The following is a 6,919-nucleotide window of genomic DNA, read 5'->3' as shown; positions in this document are numbered from 1 at the left end:
GTTGTTAAATTAAGGTTTTTTTCTTAAATTTATTTTTTAGATTTAATTTGATCCGGTAAAATTACTTAGTGACAATTTTAAACTGTCATAAATTATAATTTCTTAATCCCTTCAATTTAATTTAGACGATAAAATCAAATTAAATTATTTTTAAAAATTAGAAGACCAAATTGATACTCAAAAAATTTAATAAATCAAATTAAACCTAAATAATAAATTAGATGATAAAAAATTAATTTAACCTTTTTTTATTTGATATCATGATAATTAAGTTTCAGGTTTCCTAGTGGTGTCTAGGATTAGTTAAATGGACTTGGCATGATGAGTCAACAAGTAATTAGAGTTAAATTGAGCTAAAAGAAATATTAGTTTAAATATAAACAAATCTTTCTTGGTGTGATCCTTTTAACCTGACGGGTCAAGTGAACTCGGGTCAAGTTGACTCGATTAGTAATATATAATAAATATTAAATAAAATATAATTATTTCTTAATGTAATTTATAATTTTAAATTACAATTTATAATTTTTTTAAAGACAAGACATATTCATTTAACATAAAATTAAGTATCCACTAGAAGTAACAATCCAAATGTAATATTATTAATATGAGTATTCCTTAAATGTAATTTAAATGGTTTTATCAATACTGTTAGGCAAAATAAATGTGTAATAAATAATTTTTGGTCTTTGGTTTTTTTTACATAAAATCAATTTTTTTTTATTTTTTTATATTAATTTGTAAATTGGTCCGAATAGGCCCAGTGATCCATCAGCCTAACATACAAATAAGTTGGGTCTAAAAATTTTCAACCAGAAAGAATATGGGTCGGGCTTGAATTGATCCATTTTTAATGTGTAATCGGGTGGATCAGATCATCCATTTTGTTATCTTTAGTATTACTTCAAGTTATCTAAAAAAAAATTGATCCAATAACTAGGAAACTAATCTTCAATTGAGATTTAGTCATATTTAAAATTTATGCTCCCTCCCAATAATACATATTATATGAGATCAAATTCATGTTATTTCCTACAAACTTAACATATATTATTAATTGAGTTATACTTAATTTAAATTAAACTAATTTAACTAAGTTTGATCTATTTAAATTTTATTTTATCTTAAATTCCAACCAATCCAACTCTTCTCTTAAAAAAAAAACACCAATCCAACTCGTAAACACAATTATAGTTGAAAATGCATGGAGACAAAGATTATACACAAAAAAACAAAACAGGTCAATTAGGTAGTACCGTTTAGATAGATGTAATGAATTTCTAGATATCAGAAATATGTCTAAAAATTATATCAAATAAACATTGCCGTTTCGATTAAGTAATTTCCACCAGTTGTTGCTAACTTTTTATGATCAAAACGCGTTTTCGAGTTACAAACACTTGAATATGTGATGATTATTTGTATTAAAACGATGTATTCTTTACAAGAGAATGAAAGATACATTGCATTGTATTGTTTTCGTGTTTTGTTGCAATAAAACAAGACATAAATTAGAAGGATAAGATAGTGAGGAATATTTTTTGTTTTCATTTTTAAGGATTTTTTTTATAGGATTTTTAAGGAAAATTTTAATAGGTATGAAAACTGGTTTAGTTAAAGATATACAAATGTGTGTGTGTGTTTTTTGTGTCTATAAACATTTTTTTCCCTTGAAATAGTTATTTTCTCTTTACTCATTTACTTCTTTTGTTTGGGGTAAAAAATGAGCTAATAATAATAGTCTACACAAGAGGATAATTGGACAAAGTGAATGAATAATATTTTTTTTTAAAGAAAATAAGGTGTATATATAAATTAAATCATATAAAATATACAGTTAGAATATTTTCGTCTTTTAGGTTACCTCGTTAAAATAATCTTTACCAGTAAATAGCATTGTTAATGTTAGGAAATCACAAATCATACATGGATATTACCCTTACAAATTATGTTTCATAACAGATCACATGCTCACAGTCACATATTGATCATTTTGAGTGAATAAAAAAAAATTGATCATTTGAATCTCCGGAGTCTGGCGTAAGCAGTTAAAATCTTTTATGTGACCAAGTTGTTATAAGCCATTATGTAATGAAGGTTTTTTTAAGGAATCATGTAATGAAAGTTATCGTAAGGTTCAGTATTCTTATGAAACAAAATAAATATGTAATATTGCTATAAGCTCATAATACTCTAACGGGTAAAATATTGTAAAATGTCTATTAATTGTTAATTTTGCAATATACATTTTTAAACAAATATAATTAAAGTTGAAAAATACTTTACAACTTAGTCCGTCAATATTTATGGAAAAAATAAATAAATATCCAAGTATTCAAAACAAATGGATTGAAAATAAATTATTTTTTTTAAAAGTCAAAATGAATTCCATTAAGAGAGAAGTGTCAAGGCAACAAGATGTTACCAAGACACTCAAAAACATAAACAAAAGATATACTGTATGAAAATAAATTATATAAGTGTAAGAAAATTTATACTATCAAATAATTTAAAATTATTATAAATATGTATTTTTTTATAATTAGTATATTAAGGAAGTTTAACTTAATTGATGGAATAAAATGTGTGATATTTGTTTTAATTCCTATAATTAAAAAACATCTTTGTAATTATTATAAAATTTATTTTCTAATATTAAATTCTATACCTAAATTTCACAAAAAATTAAAATAAATTACACAACAAAATGAAAGAAAAAACCACAAGCTTAATGGGATAAAAACAGTAAATTTTTGCAGAGAGTATGATATTAAGATACACCTTCGGAATCATAGCATGGAAGATTAACTATTTCTAATTATTATCCTGAAAGAAAATAAAAAATAAATAAATATCGGTGGATTCTGTTAACCAGAAAAGGCCATAAATTAGAAAGGCAAAAAAGGCCGTCCATAAGTTATCGCCATCACGGGAATGTGCGATATGGAAAAAAAGTCCAAGAGGCGCGAGTGCGTGACATAATTTTATACATTTTTTAATGAACAACCCTAGTTATACGTATTTTTATTATATATACTATTTCTATCAATAAGTAAAGTTTATATAAATTATATTGCCAAAGAATTGACTTTATACTAAATTACGAACAAAGTACCATATTATTAAATTTTTTATTATTACAAATAAAATTACTGTAAGAGCCTAGAGGTCTTTGATTTGACAAGGGTCACCGACACAGACAACCACTTCCCAGGTTATCAATCAGCAAAAATTCGACAATTAAATTAATTTGTGCCGCTTCCAAATTCCACTATCATCTGCTAAGTGCTAACGGCTTCTAATTTTATTTTTCAACGGAAATCTTCTGTCAAATAGTGAGGCGCGTCATAACTTGAAGGATACAACTACTCCTTATAATAATAACGGAAACAATCATTAGGAAAACCACATTAGTGTTCTAAACAATATCTTTATCATTTCAGTTAACTTTTATGTTACAAATTATTAATTTTCAATTTTTAGAATAATTAATAATATTGACGCTAAACATAAAATAATTTACTATATCATCTAATTATAAATCATATTTTAAATTATTTTAAAAGTTACATAATAATAATTTGTGATTGAATATTTAAGTAAAAAATTCTACATTAGTGTATGATTTTTTTTTCTGGTACTAAATTATATGTTTGGTAGAAAATTGATTGAGATTATATTAGTATTGGGTTATGTAATATTTATTTATTTATTTTTTATCATTTTTTACTTATTTTATTATTAAGTAAAATTAATAGTCTTTAAATTATGTAATAATGTATTATTTTCATCATTTTTGACTAATTCTATTAAAAAGTATAAATATTCATTAAATATAAAGTGTAAATCACATATTTAATTTATTTTTTTAATGAATTTAATAAATTAAAAAAAAAAGAATATCCAGAAAGTATGTATCACTAATATTTTGATTAGTTATTTTTGCACTTTAATCTTTTTCCTTAAAGAAACTGAACTAATTATGGATTTAAGTGTATGTTTGGTGGGAAATGTCGAGTCTCTCTCTCATACTCAGCTCATATCCATCTCTCCGCGTAAACAACTTGACTTTATTCAAAGCGTGAAGGAGTGAGTGCCAACTAAGTTTAAAAAACAATTAGCTAGCGTCTTGCAAGGAGCGAGAAGAAAATACTAGTAATAGTCTAAATAGTGTTCCTTTTTTGTCTCGAGTAACGAAGCCAGAAAAAAAGTAAATTTAAAAAAGAAAGCGAGTAACCAAGAGATAGAGAATCTGGTGGGCTTTGAGCTGTGATTTAGCTGTCCTTTTGATGCATTATTTCATCCCCACTCTCTCTCTCTTCTCACACTCATATACGCTCCTTCACGCCTCACACACACTTCCAAAATCCCTCTCTCTCTCTCACATTGCACATTGCACATTGCACATTGCACATTGCAGCCATTCTTCTCAGATCTATAGCAACGTCCAAGGAAATCAACTTTCTCTTAAAGCACACTTTTAAAGTCTTTGTGTGTTGAGGCGTTTGGTTTCCTCAGATGCCTCATGTGAGATGAGGAAGAAAACCTACTCCGACTTGTCTCTCTTTTTTCTTCCTCTCTTGCTCATTCTAGTTTCACACTCTCTCTGTGCCTCCGCATTCTCGCACAATGGACCTCTCACAGACTCCCAAGTGTCTTTCATCAAGCAGCGTCAGCTTCTGTATTACAAGGACTACTTCGGTGACAGAGGTGAAAAGGTAACCCTCGATCCCTCCTTCGTCTTCGAAAACGACCGTTTGAGAAACGCTTATATAGCGTTACAGGCGTGGAAGGAAGCCATTCTCTCCGATCCCAAGAACCTCACGCAGGACTGGGTGGGACCCAATGTCTGCAACTACTCCTACGTTTTCTGCGCTCCGGCGCCGGACAACCATAAGATCCGCACCGTCGCCGGAATCGACCTCAACCACGGCGACATTGCCGGATACCTCCCGGAGGAGCTAAGTTTACTCACTGACCTCGCTCTTCTCCACATCAACACTAACCGCTTCTGCGGCACTTTGCCGCACAAGTTCGACCGGCTGAAACTCCTCTTCGAGTTAGATCTCAGCAACAACCGCTTCGCCGGGAAGTTCCCCGACGTGGTGCTGCGCTTGCCGCTGCTCAAGTTTCTAGATCTGAGATTCAACGAATTCGAAGGTACGGTTCCCAAGGAGCTCTTCGACAAGGACCTGGACGCGATTTTCATCAATGACAACCGCTTCGTCTTCGACTTACCGGAAAATTTCGGAAACTCGCCGGTGTCGGTGATTGTGCTGGCGAACAACCGCTTCCACGGATGCGTGCCGGCGGGAATCGGCAAGATGAAGGGGCTGAACGAGATTATTTTGATGAACAACGCGTTCAAGTCGTGCTTCCCTGCGGAGATAGGGTTGCTGCAGAACTTGACGGTGTTCGATGTGAGCTTCAACCAGTTGCTGGGGCCTTTGCCTGATGCTATTGGTGGTGCGGTGAGTTTGGAGCAGTTGAATGTGGCGCATAACTTACTTTCGGGGAAGATTCCAGAGAGCATTTGTAAGCTTCCGAATCTGCAGAACTTTACTTACTCTTATAACTTCTTCACTGGCGAGCCGCCAAGATGTCTCGCTTTGCCGGCGTTTGATGACCGCCGCAACTGCCTTCCGGCCAGGCCTGCCCAGCGCTCCGCTGGGCAATGTAAGTCGTTTTTGTCGCACCCTGTCGATTGTAATTCGTTTAGGTGTAAGCCTTTTGTGCCTTCATTGCCTCCTCCTCCTCCTCCCTCACCACCATTGCCATCGCCGCCTCCGCCGTCGCCTGTTTACATTCCTCATTCCCCTCCACCACCCCCACCGCCGGTGTATTCGCCACCACCTCCACCACCAGTGTATTCGCCGCCTCTCCACCGCCACCTCCACCTCATTCGCCACCGCCACCACCACATTCACCACCACCACCACCACCAGTTTATCCCTATTTATCACCGCCACCACCTCCTCCAGTTCACTCTCCTCCCCCACCAGTTTATTCACCACCACCGCCACCCCCATCTCCACCACCTTGTATAGAGTCACCTCCTCCGCCACCACCTCCACCACCTTGTGAAGAGCATTCACCACCACCACCATCACCACACTCTGCACCTTACCATCCGCCACCATCACCATCACCACCACCTCCCCCAATTCAATATAATTCACCACCACCACCATCACCGCCACCTCCAACACCTGTTTATCATTACAATTCACCGCCACCACCGTCATCTCCACCACCTGCACCTGTATATGAAGGGCCTTTGCCACCCGTCATCGGAGTCTCGTATGCATCTCCTCCTCCACCACCCTTTTATTGATTCTTTTGAGAACTTTTCTCCTCTAACCCTTCGCCTCTACCATAGCAACGAAAAAAAACCAAAAACACCCATTCAAGATCAGTTCATACTTTTGTTATTATTGGTGGCCATTTCTTCCGTGCCCTCTTCTTCCTGTGCCAGCCAGGTCAAGTACGCGACACTCGTCGCAAAATTAATAAAACCTGAGAAATCGAGAAGGGCTTGTGTAAGGCTGCACACGTTTTTTGTAATATGGGATGAAAACTGAGAAGAGGTTGTTACAGTGGATTGAGGTTAGAGGAGAAAGTCTCTCCATATTGATTTGAATTGTTATGGATATTCAGAGTTGTGAAATAAAAATGGCTGCGAAAGAGTAGGTTGCAGAGAAAATGTGTATGTATAGGGATGGATTTGGAGACCATAATTCAGGGTTGCATAGACAGTAGTGACACTTTCTGTTGCTGCTGCATGTTTGTGGAGTTTATTGTTATTGTCTCTCTTATATCATACTTTTTTTTTTTTGCTTTAATTTTGTTTCTTTATAGTATAATTTATGAACATTTTACATGTATTGATTTTCTGAATTGAGGTAATTCCTTTCTCGTA

At 34.0% G+C, this 6,919-nt stretch overlaps 1 pseudogene across 1 annotated transcript; it reads left to right on the top strand.

Moving 5' to 3' along the window:
- The first annotated feature begins 4,166 nt into the window (after window positions 1-4,166).
- On the top strand, window positions 4,167-6,919 carry LOC100817785 (leucine-rich repeat extensin-like protein 4; annotated as a pseudogene). Its single transcript, XR_003262872.2, has one exon. The product of XR_003262872.2 is annotated as a leucine-rich repeat extensin-like protein 4 (transcript).

Source organism: Glycine max, chromosome 9, assembly GCF_000004515.6.
Source record: "Glycine max cultivar Williams 82 chromosome 9, Glycine_max_v4.0, whole genome shotgun sequence".
Classification (NCBI taxonomy): domain Eukaryota; kingdom Viridiplantae; phylum Streptophyta; class Magnoliopsida; order Fabales; family Fabaceae; genus Glycine; species Glycine max.
The sequence above is the reverse complement of the archived record's forward strand: the minus strand, read 5'-3'. Positions and strand labels throughout refer to the sequence as shown.